The sequence below is a fragment of the Dipodomys merriami genome, unplaced genomic scaffold, assembly GCF_024711535.1.
Source record: "Dipodomys merriami isolate MVZ:Mamm:240054 unplaced genomic scaffold, mDipMer1.0.p SCAF_2, whole genome shotgun sequence".
Taxonomy (NCBI): domain Eukaryota; kingdom Metazoa; phylum Chordata; class Mammalia; order Rodentia; family Heteromyidae; genus Dipodomys; species Dipodomys merriami.
In genome coordinates, this window is record NW_027203381.1 from 21,325,338 (window position 1) to 21,344,709 (window position 19,372).

Sequence of the window (19,372 nt, forward strand, 5' to 3'; positions counted from 1 at the left end):
TGAAAATAAAGGGATTCTCTTCTCTCCCCTACACCTTAGTGGTGAGGAAGCTTAAGACTAGATTTTCCCTGGATTATATGAACATTGGACATTTCCTCTTGTATGCCCCATGATAAATTCTTTATAAATTTTTTCCTTTTACATTTTCTTATTTACTCCTAGTAATTCTTCATTCCCCTTTCTTCCTAGGACACCTCTACTTTTTCCTCAAAACTTTTTCTTTTCTCTAGCTCTGATTGGGTAACTACTAAGGAAACCAATGAAGGAAGTAAGGAAATGGGAGATAAGCTGAAAGAATGAAACAGAAAGAAAGAAAAAGAGAAAGGAAGGAAGGAAGGAAGGAAGGAAGGAAGGAAGGAAGGAAGGAAGGAAGGAAGGAAGGAAGGAAGGAGAAACACTATTCTTTCCAAAATCTCACCATGTCATCAAACTAACAGGGATCTGGTAGATATTTAAAAGCATACCTTATTCTAAGAAATGAATCTCCTTATCCTAGTTTTTAAAATTATCATCACAATTATAATAAAATCCATATATTTTTGTGAAAGATCTAACTAGACTAATGTCCACACAAAGGAAGAACAATGGTGAAACTAATGGACTGAATCCTCATTTGTGTATCTGTGGGGAAGATGATAATTTGTTGGTTTTAATAAGCTCCTGGATTGAGTTACTACTATAGTCCAGTGCTGCTCAGCTTGAGTGCCCACTGGATAATGCAAGATGTGAAACTCCAATGTTTTTATGTTAGCTCAAACACATTTTCATTTCTTAACGGTCACTATTACTAATCAGATAAGAGAAAGACCTTACTGCATAAAAATAACACATGATTAGTTTTGACAACAGAAGCTTAAACAGGATGTTAATTAGCAGCCATAGAGTTGGGAAGGTTCTGGATGGGAACAATTACAAAGACAAACCCACAGTATGGCTACAATGTGTCAGGGTCCTATCCCTTACCATATGGCTGCAGTCTGGCTAATGGCTCGTTGGCAATTCATTACCATATCACTTGGAACTCAGGAGCAAATCGTTTATGACTAGCCAATTCATTACGCTATCCTCAGTAGTTCAAGGGGACCCCGAAGGCTTTGCATCCCCTCTTCCCTCCTGTTATTTTAGGGACATATGATGGGGAAAAGAATAGCCATTCCTTCCTCAGCTGCCTCAAAATAATGTTTGCTGGAAAGTTTGCTGGAATCTAGATAGAATCTTTCAAAAGAAAAATAAATAAGCAAAAGAAATATCCCCATAGTCATGAACTGTAGCCACAGCTGGAACTATTGGAACATTCCAGAAGATCAAAACAGAGATTTCTTTCTCCTTTCCTTCCATCCTACTAAGGACACATCAGCCTCCTTATGAATGCTTGATAACCCCAAAAGAAGTGCAATCAGGAGGAACTAAGGACTAAAGACCATTAGATCAAGAGACAGGAAGCCAAGAAAGGGATCCGTTGCTAACTTACTTAGTTAAGTCAGTCTGATCTTAAATACTTAAGATTCAAGCCTGAAAAATAGAATTCTTTGTCTTATCTACTTCTATGGTGTGGTAGCATTATGAGAGAGCTATTTTTACTGGGGGAAATTATCCTGAATCCATGACACCAGATAGGCCAAAGCAAATCATCATGTAAACCATCAGAGAGATTCATTTCCAGCTTATTGGCATAGGTGGGCAAGGGAGAAAAGGGGTGCAGCCCGTTATTGGGATCCACTGTTGTCTGCCCATTAGGGTCTGTCATTTATCATTCTGACTAGAGTTGTCAAGAAAGTGAGCATGGGACTTTGCATGAAACATAAAAATGGAAGTGGAACATTTTTTTCACCAAAACCAAAGCCTAATAGAGTAGTTGGAATGTCTGAAGAGGCAGAAAAAATTGAAACAGGAGAGTTACAATGGCAAACAATCCAAAATAGAAGAAACAGAGAAAGGAAGAGGGAAAAATAAAAACAAAACACAAGGTTAGTTTAGATTAGTGTGATTTGCTAAGCATTTATCTGGGAAGGGCTGTGGCATTGCTAAAGAGAACCAGGCTCAGGGAGTGTAGAGCACAGAACAATTTCATCTTGGTTAATGTACACAATTGTGGAGGAACTCTACTTTGTAGAGTTTCTTCCTTGAAATTCACTGCAGCCCGTTCCCCCAAGTCTATAAAGTCCACCTCCAAGTATCGTAATTCCAGGGCAGAGGCAAGGGTTCTAGTCCCTCCAACAAACAAACAACAACAAAAAAACCCCAGAAGTAACTGTCACAAATACAACTACTCTCCTGCTTCATTAATTTGACCTGAAGGAGACATGATTAGCATACTTCAATAGCGAACACATATCTAATCAACTCTTATGAGTTTTAGGAGGTCTAGGGAAGACTTTCCATGGGCCAGGTCTCTGAAAAGAGTTGTGCAGGGAACTTTAAAATGATGCTTCCTGACAAGATTTTTCTTGTCAGCAAGCAGACACACCATTGAAAAGAAAGAAAGCATTGACGGATCTTTACAAACAAAATAAGAAGCACAGCTAGTTCTCAGAATCTTGTAACTTGGAAGATACCCTGCCTACAAAATTTGGAGACTTTGGTCTGGATTCTGGGATCAATATGGATGAATCACAAAACCTGGATTATTACAGTTAATCCTTATTCTTCCCTTCCTCAACACAAGGAGTATATGGAGAACTTCATTATGTTGACTAGCTGAGCTGTGCAGAAATGATTTCTACGTGGTTTTGCTAATTCAAATGTTGCTAGAGACACTATAAATGGCCAGGACTAGATCTGGGTATCTTTTGGTTTGTTGAAGATGGTGCCCATGACTCAGTAACATTGCCTGTGTTTATGACACACCCTTTGTCAACAACATAAACTCTACATATGCAACTGTTACTATGAGAACAAGGTATATTTTATGGCCTTCTTAGTCTGCTGAGCCTAATTGAACATCCAGGGTGCCATGTGTTCTGCCAGGTTCTAGGGGTACAAGGAGGAGACAGAAATAAGCTCCAGCCCTAGAGAAACTTCCATTCTGAGGGTGACTTAGGCATATAAGCAGGTTAATTCTAGTGTATAATTGTAAAACAATTTTCAAAGTTTTGTTTCATTTTCCAAGGATCATATACATTGGAAACAAGCAGGGAGTTTGTCATAAAGGTACATTTCTTCCCTACTCCTATTCCTAAATCTCAATCTTCCAAGGGGAAACTGTCTAAAAACCCATAGATCTTCTGTCTGATATTAAGGCTCATGATGGGAAATTAGCTATGGGAACTCACAGGAGGATGCTGCCCTGACTTTATGGATGACTTATTGGAACTCTGTGATTCTATAGGTGTATAGAAAATCTAGTCACATCCAATACTGAGTTTATTCATGTTTAGGATCTTAGGAGTTATACTCTTTTGGGGGGAGGAGTCCATAAAACCAGGATGTCACATCCAGGGAGAAGGGGTGAAAAAGCAGAGTTGAAGTTCACCTCTCAGGATGGTTTTTCTTTACTCAAGACCTGCAGGCTTCCTCCTACTCTGGTACTTTATTCTAGGGCACAGACAGGCTACCAACTTAGGGAAACTTAGCTCTACCCACATCTCTGGGACAACTAGAATCATAGGAAGTTATTAAACAACCCCATAGTTGAAATTCAGCATCAGACATTGGCTGTGTTCTGGACATCATTCCATTTTTATGTAGTGCCAGGGACCTCTATAGTGCCAGGGAAATACCCTTCAGAGATAATGGCACCCTTCCTTAACAATGTGTCATAGTGTAGACATTTTTCACAAAAAACATTGGACCTATATAGACATGTATACATTTCTCACAGAGACAAGAGGCTTATTTTGTAGATGAGTTCACAAAGCTGGTAAAACTCAGTCTCAGATTGAGGTCTTTTAACTCAACAATAGTACCATAAAAATAAAATTTCTTAGGGTGGTGGAATGTTCATGGACAGGACATACATGGATAGTCAGTGTATATTTTTCTGTGTGTGTCTGGCATGTAGAATAAACTTTGACACCTTTGATGAGTTAGCTTCCCCAAGTAGAATTGGCTCAGCATTTGGAATCTCTTCTGTTTCTTACCTCCTTGTGATCCTGGGAAATGTTTTGCCCTTGCGTCCTTTGTTGGTTAATAGGACTATAAACTCATACCACAGGGTATTGTTTTATCTTAGGATATGCTTGATTATAAAAATACAGCTCATGTCCGTGGATCAACAATTGTCAGCTTCTCTTCCCTTCTTTATTCTCTCTTTCCTTGCACACATTGCCTAACCTCTGATTTCATCTCATCTCACCTCTGCAATGGAGGTTCAGGAGATTTATAAAAACGCTTCTTGCTCGGTATCTGATTCTGGCAGTAACCTAGCTTCTCCTTACGAATAGTAGCTGAGATCAAGAAATAAGTGATGGTTCCAGATGCCATGGGGACCTGGAAACTTAGGCACATCTATTAGAGATTGTAGACACTCTGCATCAGAGTAAAAGCCAGGATTTCAAGTCACAAAGCATCTTGTAATACTCCTAGACGCCAGAGAGACACCAATGAGACTTGGAGTGGGTTCAAATATAGGGCAAATGGCCAGGAGGAGTGATCATTTCTTCAAAAGATAATCTCTCTTTCATCCATTGTAGTCTTATCGCCATTTTCCCCTTATAAAATTAAAACATAGCCAAATATCATCAATTTATTATTGGCTACTTCTTATTATTGCATTATCCATGATTAACTCACTAATTGATTCTGGAGGTAGTTGGTAGGAAAGTTCCATCATTGGGCACCATGGGATTCTTGGGAGTACAGCCTTCTGCTGGGCGCAGGGTGCTTAATTAATGCATTTGGAGAGGAACAAAGGAAAAGATGAGAATGGCGAGCATTGCAGATTTGCTGAGTGGCAACATCCCTCCACATTCATTATTTCATTTGGTATTAATGCTAGCTGTAAGAAGTGGCTAGAATAGCTGTTATCATCTCCAGTCTAGAAAATGGACCCAGGTCAAATCATAACCAGATTTGCTCAAGATAGGATAAAAACAAATGGACATCTTACTAGTCTCTCTCCCTAACAGAGACTACCTCCAAGGTTATTGACTAGTGACTTTTTAAAAATATCAATCATTTCTGTATAGGGTAGCTGCTCCTTGACTTATGATTAAGTTGCATCCAGATAATCTTATCGTAAATTGAAAATAATGTAAGTTGAAAATGCAGTTAGGTGCCACAGCCTAGCAACCCAGTACACGGTAGAGTATCAGTTGTTTCCTCTCATGATCACTTGTGATTGGGAGCTGTGGCTTGCTGCCACTACTTAGCATTGCAGAGAGAATTGTACAGCATATTGCTGGCCCAGAGAAAAATCAAAATCCAAAGCGTGGTTTCTACTGAGTGTGTATTGCTTTCACACCATTTTAAAATTGAAAAATCATAAGGCAGGGAAGGTCGGGACATTTGTACTTTGGTATTTGCAAAGTGGCTCAGATTCCTGATTTGATTAGACCTTTACAACAAGCCCATGAGACAGAGAAGAATTTAAAATAGTTTTAGAGGGGAAGTAACTTTGGCTTAAAGAGATGACTTGCCCAAGATCACACTATGTCATGGACACTGGTATAAGAAATATGGGCTCTGGTGTCTGACAAAATTCTTCAATGCATTATAGCATCCTTGGAGGCCAAGGACTTGTCAGAAACATGTGGTTAAAAAGCAACATAAAACTGTCACATGATATCGCAGTTTCACTTTGTACAAAAGGCTGCTTCCGGGGACAGAAGGCTTGAGATCAGGAAGGCAGTGTCAAGGCTTGTGAGGAGACTAAAAGGACAGGGCCTTGGATCTAGGCAATGGTTAAATGGAGACATTACTATTGAGGCTAAGGGCATAGACAACTTGGCATACCATGAAGTCAAAGAGATATTTGTGGAATTGTGGAAGCAGACTGTGGGGTGATAAAGGAGGGGAAAGAGAGAATGAGTTTGGAATACTTCTTTAAAATCTGGCAATTAGGGAGAATGCTAGTTTGATGGGGGCAGAGACGAATGAGACTAAGGAAAGTTTTCTCTCTCTTTTCTCTTGTCCTTAAAAATAGGAGATAATGTGCTCGTTGCTAGCATCTAATTGAAAGGGAGAGAGCAGGTGGAGAGAAGGTGAGAGAGAGAGCCTAATTAGGAGACAGGAGTGGGTAGATGCTGGAGTGTTGATATCAGGGTAGATTTGAGACTGTGCTGGTGCAGGAATGGAGATGGGAGGAAGAGGCAAAGATACAGGGAAAAGTGTGAGCTTCTTGCATGTTTCCTGCCAATTCTGTCTCCATAGAACTTAAAGTGCTTGCAACAGGAAGACAGCCATGCCACCCACTCAGTGCTGCTATCCTTTGCATTCAGGACCAGCCTTCTTACCTCTGGGCATCTGGTAGCTCTCTCTGCCCTTCCCAGCTGGTTCTCTTTCTCAGTACCAGACACTGGTCTTCTAGCTGTCCCCTGAGTCTCTAGTCTTATGAAATCCTCCTGGAAGTAATCTTGGTAGTACATTTAGAAATGTATTTGGGCAATTGTTTTCTTTGTTGTTGATTTATTGAATTGCTAAGTCTTTTAGAAAGCCTGCACTACATTGTATACAGATAGATATATCATGTTATAATTACAAAGAAGATTGTATTGACAATTTCTGTTGTTTAAGCTTTTTTTGTGTGGGTCTTGAACAAGAATGAACTTTTATGGTATTTCTGAGGCACAGTTTTCTTACAATTTAATTTTAATGCCTTTCCCAGAGATATAACCTCTAGAACTAAGGGAATGTGTTCAGGTTCAAAGAGATCTCACAGCACATATGAAGCAATCCTCTCCCCTATAATTCTCTGACTTGCCTTTCTACTAGAAGATGTTCTGGAGGTTTTCAGAGGCCAAACCACACCGCATAGGCAGCCTCCTCAAAGTCCCAAGTCACTGACTCATTTTCTCTGTGATAGGTGAATAGGTAGACAAAGGCATCAAGTGTAATTGTTCCAAGTCTGAAATGTGAAGCAATGATTAGTAAAGCTGATTGGCTGCTCTGGGGAAAGCATCACAAGGCTCTTTCTTGCATGGACTGGAATAGTCTTGACCAGAGGAAGCAACCTCTGCTCCATGGAAACCTGAGTTACTGACTGCTGTAGTCACTGCGAACTGTTGGCTCACAGAAAGGACAGAAGGCTTGCGATCAGGAAGGCAGTGTGAAGACTTCTTCCTGAGCAATAGAAACATCAACTTTTCATCTGGATCCATTCACTGGTTGAATTAAAGATGATCTTTCTTAGCCTACCCTGATGAAAGACTTCCAGGCAGGAATTTTTAGAGGAGTATAGAGAGCCAATAGAAACCATTTCAGCCTCCACACTCCCCCTTCTTTCTGTTTTGGATAACTTGGACATGCAACTGCTGAGTTGAATCAGAAAGTCCCCCATGGAGAGCCAGAGGGACCCCATGGCCAAGTAGGAAGTACTTGAGTCTCGGGGACCACTCCAGCCTTGTAGCGCTGACCTCTGCACGTCTTTGGTTTGTTCCTTCTTAAAAATTTTATTATCAGGTAGTGGTACAAAAAGTTGTACAATCTCATTAGTCAGGTTATGAGTACAGTCCATCTTAATCAATGTCACCCCTTCCATTGTTCACCCTCCATTTTCCCACCTCCCATCCCGACCCTCAAGTTCTGCAGTTCAAATGTCACATAATGCACGTCGACTATAATGACTGCATTTACTTATCTTTCCTCCCTCTATTCCTGTACATCTCTTGCTCTCTGTTCCAGACATGTTTCACTTCCTAGTACTAATTTTGTTTAAAAAATTCCCTTAGTAGTTCAGAGGGGTTACACCTTTAGACTTCTGGGTTATACCTTCCTTTAGTCAGTTTGTTTGCCTGAACATATTTTACGTGAGAAAAACACAATCATGTCATATTTATGCCATTTGGTATTTCTGGGCATCGCTCCTCACCACTGGATGCCTGGCTACGCTGGGTCTGGCCAGGTCCCTGGTGCTTCTAGACCACCTTGCTTGGTAGGACTGCTTCCATGCCCTTGATGCTCTTGCACGTATAGCTGTCTCACGGCATGTGCACGAGCAGAAATCCGAAGCCAAACTAATTTTTAAAGCTGTCAGTCTGGCTCTCCTGCAGACTCTGTTCCCCACTGTCTTCTCATTTCCACCAGAGGAAGGCAAGGCAGTTGATGATGAACGTTTCCTTTCTGCATTGTTTACTATCAAACACTAAGTGTCTATGTCTCCGAATATTATAATGCAAACACATCAATGATTTTATTTTCATTTTAATTTAGTTAAAGAAAATTTTAGGGAACCCTCATAATATCTTTCTTGCACTTATTTTGCTCTTTCTTCTGGTAAATTATTTTCCTGAACTTGTTTGCATCTTTTGCTGTGCCTTTTGCTCTTTCCCTGTGCATGCACATATTTGAATCCAAGGATAATTGAGAACATGGTTTTGTGTGTTATGTTTGTGTAAATGGCATGTCAGCATTTTGAAAAATCTTTCTAATGGTACTGGGATGGAACCCAGGGCCTTGTGAATGCTAGGTGGGATGCTACCACTGAGATACACTCCTTCCTTCCTTCCTTCCTTCCTTCCTTCCTTCCTTCCTTCCTTCCTTCCTTCCTTCCTTCTTTCCTTCCCTCCTTCCTTCCTGCCTTCCTGCCTTCCTTCCTTTCTTCCTGCCTGCCTTCCTGCCTTCCTTCCTATTTATTTTTTAATTAAAAATGTAGCTCATGCTAGTATTTAACTCATGTTTCTCTTGTTTTAGCCTCCTGAGTGCTAGCATTATAGATGTATGTAGCATCATCTGGTTGGAAGTCTCTCTCTCTCTTTGTTTGTGGTACTAGGGATTGAATGTAGAATGTCATGCTTGCAAAACAGGTATTTTACCACTTGAGTTATGTCCCCAGACCCTTCTTGCATCTGTATCATTGGTTATTTCTGAAGTATAGTCATGCTTCATTCCCAGACTGGCCTGGGCTGAGACTCTCCTACTCGTGCTGCGGATGATAGACACGCGCCATCGTGCCCAGCCACTGAGTAAGATGGACTCTCACAAACTTAATTTTTCCCAGGTTAGCTCAATGGTTTCCCATGGTTCCTCAACCTTTCTCCAAGAAGCTAGATCATAGGCTTGAACTACCACCTGTGCTTATAAATCTTTTTCTTAAATACTAGTTCCTTTAGATTGGCAACAAGACAGAAGAGAGGTGGAGGTGGTTGAGCAGGTCTACAACAAAGTGGCCACTGACCTGCCTTTATGCACACTGAGCTCAGCGCATGCCGGAGAGAGTGAGAATCTTGGGGATTTGGGGATGGGAACAAATTTGTCTTTGTCCCTCCTTGCTTAGTGCAGACACCACTCAATTATAATGAATACTGAAGTCAGCCTGGATGTCCCGTGAAAAGCACCTCCCCTGGAGGGAGCATACGCCTCTGCCCCACATCTTTCTAACCCTTGCTACTCAGACAAACGGATGTATCTCTTACTCCTGTGCCAGGATCAGACTTGGGCTCGGGCCAAATGGCATTCATGGGCCAGATGATACTACGTGCAGCCCACTCACTTAATCTAACACAGAATGCCCTTTTCCTTGGTAATCAAGTTCTTGCTTTATCTTAGTTTTGCCAAAACCAGATTTCTTATTTACTTTCCAGCTATCCCCCCGGCTGATCTCAGGCTCTATTCTCTGGACCAGTACCTCATGGAAAATTTCAAGATGCTAAGCCATTATCTATATGACTTAGACTGCCCTTAGTCTCTTCTAAGGACCTCTTATTTGCTGTGTTTTGGATGGAGGCCTACATTTCTGAATTGGCTCTGGATCTTAGTACCCAGAATATATTGTCAAATTGTTTTAAATGCTAGAATCAATACTATTTGTGAACCAATCCCATTCTCCTATCCCCATGCTATCCATGTTTGCTCCTGATTCCTTGTTCACGCAACCTTAAAGGCCTCCCACTCTTCTTCTTCATGTGTACCATAAGGTACACATGAAACACATGACTCCTTTCTTTCTGATTTGAAAGTTCTACATCTAGGATTTCATTCTGTGAGATATGTCAGTCAAGTTTTGTTCCAAAACATACCACGACCAACTCTCTTAATTGGTTCCACATGGAAACAGGAAGTTTAAGAAAGCTATAATGTAACTGTGATTGCTTGCTTAGAATGAAGGACATGTTATTTTAGCTATTGGGAGTTATCCTTGGCAGAGGAAAGCTGATTTGTCACACCTTTTCTGCACAGGAAAGCCCATGGACTGTGATTATTTGACATGGTCTTAGCAACCAGAAGAAAAAGATCTTAAAGACCCAGATCTTTATGAGAATTCTGAAGGGTCATCCCATTCTGGTAATCTTCATAGAGTTAAATGGGACCTGTGATGAGCTAAAACCTACTTTTTCCTCCGCACATTGCTGTCTCTTATCCTTTTCTTTCCTTGTAGAAGTTGACCCTGAGACCAGTTTTACTTGTAACACACAACCCTCCATCGCAGAGACTGATTCCTCTGGGCCTGGAATGTCATAGCTATTTCTTTTTCAATCAACCAACTCTTGATTGACTATCTTCCTTTTTCACTCTACATGGTAGACAGAATAATGATATTCTTTCTCAAAGATGTGCTGGCCTTCAACCCCCAGGAACTCATGCACATTGCCTTACATAGCAAAAGAGGCTTTGCAGATGTGACTAAAATTTCTGAATTCAGTCTAATTATGTGAGTCCTTCAAAGTGGAAAATTCCCAAACTTGGCCAGAAATATGACTATACAAGAATAGTCTGAGAGATATAATGTTGACACCATTTTGAAGATGGAGGAGGAGACCAAGGGATTAAAGGAGCCTCTCAAAAGATCACTAGAATAAAAATAGAGCCTTATTTGACTCCTTTATACTTTAAGTGCATGAGACTTCATCTCATTCAATGGCTGGATGCAGTGGTGCCTGCCTGTTATCTTTTTTTGGGGGGGGGTCTGGTCATGGGTCCTGAACGCTGGGCCTGGGTGCTGTCCCTCAGCTCTTCAGCTCAAGGCTAGCACTCTACCACTTGAGCCACAGCACCACTTCCGGCTTTTTTCTTTTTGCTTATGTGGTGCTGAGGAATTGAACCCAGGGCCTCAGGCATGCAAGGCAAGCTCTCTACCACTGAGCCACCTTCCCAGTCCATTCCTGTTATCTTAGCTATAAAAAAATGAATGATGAGTGGATGCAGTGGCATACACCTGTCATTTCCAGAAACATCTACTTCATTTGACATATTAGAAAATGAAGTCACTCTTTAGTTTTTGTTTTTGGTGGTGCTGTAGATTGAATTTAGGTCCTCACATTTGCTAAGCAGGAACTCGTCCATTTGAACCACACTTATCACCTCTTTTGCACTGATTATTTCAAGATATGATCTCACTATTATTCTTGGACTATCCTAGAATTCCATCCTCTTATTTGTGCTTCCTTTTGTCACTGAGATGACAGATATGCAACATTGATTGAGATGGAGTCTTGTGAATGTCTATGCCTGGCTTGTCTTGAACTGTGATCCACAGATCTCAATATTCCAAGTAGCTAGAACAATAGGCTGGAGTGACCATGCCCAGCTTAAATTGCTTTCGTTATTGCAGCAGTCAGTGGCAGATCTAGGGCTGAAGGGCTGGTCTCTACTCAACACCAACACCACTGTTTATCCTTCTACTCTGACCAACACCACTGTTTATCCTTCTACTCTGAGGTTATGTGAATACTGGTAGTGTTTGATGGCTTCCATGGAATTCTATTGGCTCCAAGCATTGGCATATATTCCTATAGCTTCCCGTAGAGAACAGCCTTGACTTCTTAGAACCTTATACGAGTTACTTGTCTTAATCATGAAAAGGAGGTATGGTTGGTATGGGAAGTTCTCTTATGTGGGGAAGAATTATTCACTATCCAATGAGTCATTGTAAGTACAATGTATGAATTTCCACTAAATTTACAGGGAAGTGGGGACTTTCTACCTCTGCAGTTTTTCAGGTCAGGGTCTATGGGTATGTTTCCCTTTCACAGAGTGGAGTCATTGGAAAGGAATTGCCATCCAGGGACTACCTCAAGGCCTCTTACATGAAAGAGGGCCCATGTAACTAGAATGTGTCAAGTAGGCAGAGAGGAGTTACTGTATCATCTTCACTTTCTTCTCTGACAACCAGTGAGATGTAGAGGATCCAAAATCAATCTCAGAGGTCTTAGAAGATGGTCAAACCACAGACAGGAGTCATATAGGTTTCTGAATCACCACTTGGATAAGTGTTAATTTGGACTTTACTTGAGGGAAAAGGATCCAAGATCTGGATGTCATTTTTAATAGCTATTTTATTATAGATCCCAATAGAAAGAAGTCCACTAATATTTAGACTTGGTGCTAATCTCCCTTCATCTTTGGGACTATTACTTTCCTTCCTCATCTCCCACACCTATCTTGCCCATACTGAGTAGTTTCATTTGTGCTCTGTACAGGTATAAAGCAGCTGGTCTGCTTGTCAAACAACCAAGAAATCTGTGCTTGGCAATATAGTAGTTTTCATCAGTAAGTGACCTTAAGATAACATTTACATTGCTGAAGAAGTCATTCCAAACCTGAATAGTGGCATCCCAATGCAGGCCCTCCTGGTGGCATGAGGCAGGAAAACTAATGAAGTGTGAAGATTATTAATGGTTCCATTTTCTCTCTCCCTCATCCCTTCTCCCTTTCCAAACTTATAATTATGTTCAGCAGTGTCAGATCTGTTCATCTAGTTTTGACATATAAAGAGGATCAATCTCTTTGGAATTTTGCAGAGGAGATGGCTACATGATTATGGTAGCTCATTTCTGGAAGCAACAAGAATTAAGAAGGAAAAAACACTGGCTCAAGGGGAAAAAGATCTTCATAAGGCTACCCCTCTCCCAAGTCAATTGACTTGTGGTCCCAAGTGATCTCAGGGATTTAAGAAGATAAAAGTAGCCGTGAGCCGGTGGCTCATGCCTGTAATCCTAGCTACTCAGGAGGCTGAGATGTGAGGGTCACAGTTCAAAGCCAGCCCTGGCATGAAAGTCCGTGAGACTCTTTATCTCCAATAAACCACTAGAAAACCGCTTGAGCGCTGTGGCTCAAACGGTAGACTCTCGCCTTGAGCTGAAGAGCGCAGGGACAGCACCCAAGCCCAGAGTTCAAGCCCCACAACCGACAAAAAATAAAAGAAAGTAAAAGTAATTTTAATTTCTCATTGTAGCATTATTGATAATAGCAGATGTTTTAGAAGCCACAAACACAGCAACAAGTTCTAGAACATTACTCACAATTTCACAGTATCGTTGGCCACTGTAGTCTTGCAAGTTTCTATTTAGTTGTTTTCAAGTAGTAGTAAGCAAGAAATATCCCTGTAAAGATAGTGGAGGTCAGAAACACTGGAATATTTAACTGGTTTTACTTTAAAAATTATAAGCAATAAGTTTATTTTAGAAAAAACACAGATTAAGAATCAGGACCACAACTCATTTGTCATCTCACTATCCAGATATAACTACTACTAATCCATGAAACACTTAAGATTGTTTTTTATAAATATTTATGTATACACGAACAAATTGATTTTATTCTAAACACAGAGGTTGAACTATGCATACTGTTTTGTGATATAATTTGTCTAATTGAATACGATGTCATGAATTCCTTTGCCCATAAACTTTAACTGTGTGGCAGCAGTATCTCAAATTGTTCCCAATGATCTGGTTACCCTGTTGTTCACCTTGTTGTGTAATCATGCAATCCAATGCCCATGAATGTGGGCTGGACCTTTGGCTTCTTGCTAGTAAGAGTAGGGCAAAGGGTAAAGATGTCATTTCTGAGATCTGGTAGCAAAAAGACTTTGTCTTCTAGCTTGTTCATCCTGTCTTGTTCTTTGGCTTGCTGGCTGTGAGAAAGTCATCTGTCATGTCATGAACTGCTCTGTAGAAATGCCTATAATTCAAGGAACTAAGGGATACTTCTGACTGACAGCCCAGGAGTAACTAAATCCTGTCAACCACCACTCCAATGAGCTTGAAAGTAGACAACATCTAAGTTAAACTTGGAGAAGACTATGATCCTAAAGATCCTCATTGCAGTTTGGTGAAAGGTCCAAGTGAGATCACCCAGGAATGTTATGCCCATGTCCCTGATCTGCAGAAATGGTGATAAATACGATACAACTATGCAGAACAAGCATAAACAACATAGTTTTTTTTAAAGCAATTATTTAACATTCCAATATAAGGTTTGCCATAATACACCTAATTTTTTCTTGTTGCACATTTTTTTTCTATTATTATCAAGGATATTATAAATATAATTGTAGCTAAATCTAACATGTATTCTTGTTTTATCCTAAGGATAAATTCCTTGAGGTGGACTATCTGGATTTCAAAAGATATACATCTTTTAAGACTTTTAATAAACTGCTTCTTAAGCCCGGCACCAGCTCCTCACGCCTGTAATCCTAGCTACTCAGGAGGCTGAGATCTGAGGATCATTGTTCTAAGCCAGCCCAGTCAGAAAAGTCCATCAGACTCTTATCTCCAATAAACCACTAGAAAACTGGAAGTGGCTCTGTGATTCAAAGGTAGAGCGCTTGCCTTGAGCTGAAGAGCTGAGGGATAGCGCCCAAGCCCAGTGTTCAAGATCCATTACCGACAAAAAAATGAATAAATAAATAAACTGCTTCTTAATTGCTTTCTTGTTGGGTTGTACACATTTATGTTCCTGCTGGGTATAGTTTGAAGTATTTTTTTTTAATTCACTTTATTGTAAGGATGCTGTACTGAAGTGTAGTTTTGAATGAATCCAATCATCCCTTTTTGAGCTTTGACTCCATATAAACTAGTTAGAAATCAAAACTTAAAGCAAAAACCCAAGAATGAAAAGTAAGGTCAAATCTTGGAAACTAATACATAATTTGATGCTAAACAGTATTCAAAGCATTTTTGTTTTTAAACCAGTCTGATAAATTCCACCTTAAAATGGTTATTCTTATCTTTTAGTGAACATTGACATTCTGAAAATGTGATGATGCTTATAGTTTTGAAGTCTTTGAAAGGAAACCTCATAATACTGCAAGTTAAGTCAGCATAACAGTCTACTTTGAAAATATTAAGTGTATTTAAGTAATAGAAAGGTCTGTCAATAAAGTGAAATTTTATGCTACCAAGCTGGATGGACTGAATTCAATGGATAGTCTTTGAAAAAGCATTTTTGTATACATAAATACCACCACCATCTCCAGATCACTGGTAAGGAATAAATATTTTAATGAATGCTATATATTTTAACAGGCTCTGAATGCTGTGGTTGGTTTAAGCTAAGGGTGCAATTTCATGCATCTAAATAAGTAAATAAATGAGGAAGAAAAATCCATGTTAATTGTGGTAATTTGAGGTCATTTCAAATTCTTAATTAAGAAATAAAATAGGATTCATTAACCATGCCCACTGTAGATGGCATACATAGATCACCATTATGACCAGACATAGACCCAAAGTCCTTGCCATAAATGAAATAACTAAGAGAAATTACTAGTGCCTCATTGGCCACAATGCACAAGCACAGGGGGAGGTAAAAGAGCTACACAGTTTGCCTACTCTCCCTAAGTCCTCATCTTCTTGCCCTGGAGATTGCATTATTATAAAACATTTCCTGTGAGCCTGGGTCTGATTTTTCCTTTCCTCTTGAGTTTTGGAATGAGTTCTTCCTTCAAGTCTCACACAAAACTTCTTGGAGCCATTCTGGCAATTCAGCTAGTGCCTGTGTCTTCAACTATTTCCCAACCACCAGCTTCTGGTGGTTCGGGTGTTTGGGCTTTGGGTCTGTCTGCCTTGTTCTCTTGGTGAGTCTAAATCTTTCTCTAAGAAAGGGAAGAAGAGAACTTTGCTTATTGCTAGAGGATTTTTTTTGTTTTACTCACACTGAATTTTGAAAGTTAAGCTTTAAATAATGAGGGAGCTCAACATTAATGGACTTAACTCTCCAATTAAATGATACAGACTGACTAGTTGGATCAAAAGGCAAGATCTATCTTCTGTCTTCAAGGGACACATCTTTCCCACAAAACCAAACATACTCTGAAGGTGAAAGGCTGCAGTAAAATCTACCAAGTACATGGCCACCATAAACAGGGTGGAGTTGCAATCCTAATATCAGATAAAATAGACTTCAATTAAAATTAGTGAGAAGAGACAAAGAAAGTTGTTACATATTAATAAAGGGATCTGTCCTACAGGAGGACATAACAATCCTAAATGTCTATACATTAAATACCAGAGCACTCAACTTCATCAAACAAACACTATCTACCCTAAAAACACACATAGATCCAAACACATTGATTATTGGTGACATTAACATACCACGGTCTCCTCCGGATAGATCAACATGGCAAAAACTCAAGAGAGGAATTTCAGAACTAAACAATTGCATAGATGAACTAGATTTAACAGGCATCTACAGAATATTTCATCTAGTAACATCAGAATATACATGGATCATTCTCCAAAATAGATCACATTTTAGGACACAAAGAATATCTGTGCAAACTCAGAAATATTGAAATAATTCTCTGTATTCTATCCCACAACAGTGGAATAAAATTAGAGGTCATCACCAAAAACCACCATAGAAAATCCTGTAATGCATAGTGATTGAACAACACATTATTGAGTCACCAGTGGGTCATTGGAGAGATCAAAACAGAAATTCAAATGTTTATGGTACTTAACAAAAATGAACACACAAAATACCAGCTCCTCTGGGACACAGCAAAGGCCGTACTCAGAGGAAAATTTATAGCTCTGAGTACCTACATCAACAAATTGGAGAAATCTCAAACCAACAATGTAAGGATGTACTTTAATCTCCTTGAAAAGGACAACAAGCCAAATCCTAACCTAATATATGGCAACAAATAATTAAAATTAAATCAGAATTAAATGAGTTAGAGTCCCCCCGCCAAAAAAGAACACACAGAAAGAATAACAAAGCAAAGAGCTGTTCTCAAAGGATCTGAGGGATAGTTCTTTGAGTCAAAGTCCTCTCTCCCAAAAACAAACATAGAGAAATCTGATCTCTGCTTTTTCTACTGACAGATCTGTACTGATCCTTTCTTATGGAGGGTGTCCACAACTTTACACCCAGTCAGGAGAGTTCCGTGGAATTCACAAGGACTGAGATAAGTGTCCACTTTTATACATCCATAAAAACGGAGACTTGCTACCAGATTAGTGTTAAAAAGAAAGCACACACTATATGAAGTACTTCTGTAGAATTTATTGTTTCCTCTGTGCAAGGTACTCTGACTTGGCTTAGACAGAAAGAGCAAGATGTTAAGAAGATACAACAAAGGCTGTGGGGGATGTCAGAAATATCTAAACCAAATAAAAAGCACTGGGAATTATGCCTTCCTGTACCATCATAGGGAAGAATAAGGAAGATTCTTTGTTGAGGCTCTGTTGAAGAGACGTGAAACGTCTTTCCTGGATATAGTACCAGATGCTGGAGGTTCAGAGATGCCATGGAGGGATGCACAGTCTCTTAAAAGGGACTTCTACTTTTAAGACAGTAGTGTTTAAATAGACCTGCCTACTTAACTTCGAGTTCAGTCCAAAACACTAGGGAAAACAGGATAAGAAATGTACTCATTACCTTGCTCATGTAACTGTAACTCCTCTGTACAGTATTATCACAATAAAATATTGAAAATGAACTTTACAACTTTGGTACGGGGGGGATTGGGTGGGGAGTGGGGGGAGGATGGGAAAGGATGGGAAGGGGAAACAAAGGAGGAGGCAACAATGCTTGATAAGAAATGTACTCATTATCTTGCCCAAGTAATTGTAACCTCTCTGTACAGTATTTTCACAATAAAAAAAAATAAAAGAAAAAGGGTTGCCAAAAAAAAAAAAAAGAAATAAAATCTCAATCTGGGTAGGGAGTTTTGCTGGAAGACGTCTGCTGCTAAAGACAAAGCTGGCAGATGCCACAATTGTGAGAGGAGAGAAGGAACACTTTCTAAGCAAATGGGTGGCTGTACCTCTTTGACTCCATTGGAATTAGGGGAAGTTGAATAAAGAAGACAAAACAGACATGCTCTGTAAGCAAGTATATTGGAGAAAAATGATACTATATTAATCAACATTCTCATTGTCAAGTCTCTTCTTTCTTCTGGAAAATTAACATGTGCACATATACACAGAAATGACCCTACATCTATAAAATTTAGCTCTAAAAGCATAGAGACAGTGTTGATTGTTGTATAGGTTAGCTCTTCCCACCATAAAGCAGCAAAATGGCTGGTTCAGAAATAGAGCAGAATCAAAAATCAAACTAACGGAAGAACTTGACAAAGATATTATAGAAGACAATAATCAGAGGAAACAAATAGACAAAGAGCACATACCATATTGTGTGGTCATCAAGCAAAAAGGAGCTATGTCAACAAAATCATTACAGAACCAACAAAGAAAAAAATTCTTAAGAAAACTACTTATAAAATATAACCTCCAGTGAAAGAGATAAAGCAATGAGTTACCTGAAAGCTAGCTCAGGAAAGAGGTATAGGATAAACAAAAAATTGTCCCCAAAGTTGGGGACACAATAGAAACAACAAAAATGATACTGGATACTGCTGTTACTACAAAGACAGAATGAAGTAAGCCCATAATGATGGTAATGTACAGTTTAAAAGGATTGAGAAGGGTTGGGAATTTAATTCAGTGGAAGAGTGCATGCCTAACAGGTACAAGGACCTGACTTTGGTTCTTAGTACTGAAGAAAAAAACTAAAAAAAAAAAGGATAAAAAGATTAATAAAGAATCTGATAGACATGAAAGATAAAATGGATCCCAATATATCTATGGTTGTGTACTAACAAAGAACTTCAGAAAAGAACATAAAAAAATAGAACAGAAAATGTATTTAAAAGAATATGATAACAAAAAACCTTTTCAGAAGTAAAAAAAATAAATTTAAATCCAAAGTAAAGAAAAACACAACAAGCAATGAAACATAAACTATGGGAAAAATTAATCCCCAAATACCAACCCTAAATTTGATGAGAGATTCTTTGGCCATCCAAACAAACAAAACCTAATACAAACAAAATAAAGCAAAAGCAAATGAAAAACGTGTTTCCAACAGGACAAAATTAAGTTAGTTCCAAGGCTTTTCATAGCAATGTAATGTCTACAAAACTTCTAAGGAATGAAACATGCACAAAAATTATTTATGTTCAAACTATTGTTCAATTACAACTGCTACAAAAAACTCATATGACCCAGAGAAATGAGGCAACTGGAGCTGTCTTAAAGAC

General features: G+C 39.3%; 1 protein-coding gene across 6 annotated transcripts in view; it reads right to left on the bottom strand.

Moving 5' to 3' along the window:
• Positions 1–19,372, bottom strand: part of Slc14a2 (solute carrier family 14 member 2) — a 402,998-nt gene that overhangs the window by 149,763 nt on the left and 233,863 nt on the right. For all 6 annotated transcript variants that reach the window (XM_070029241.1, XM_070029239.1, XM_070029240.1 and 3 more), the window contains one exon: positions 13,335–13,415. The gene's annotated coding sequence lies outside the window, so the exon portion shown is untranslated. The remainder of the gene's footprint in view (positions 1–13,334; positions 13,416–19,372) is intronic.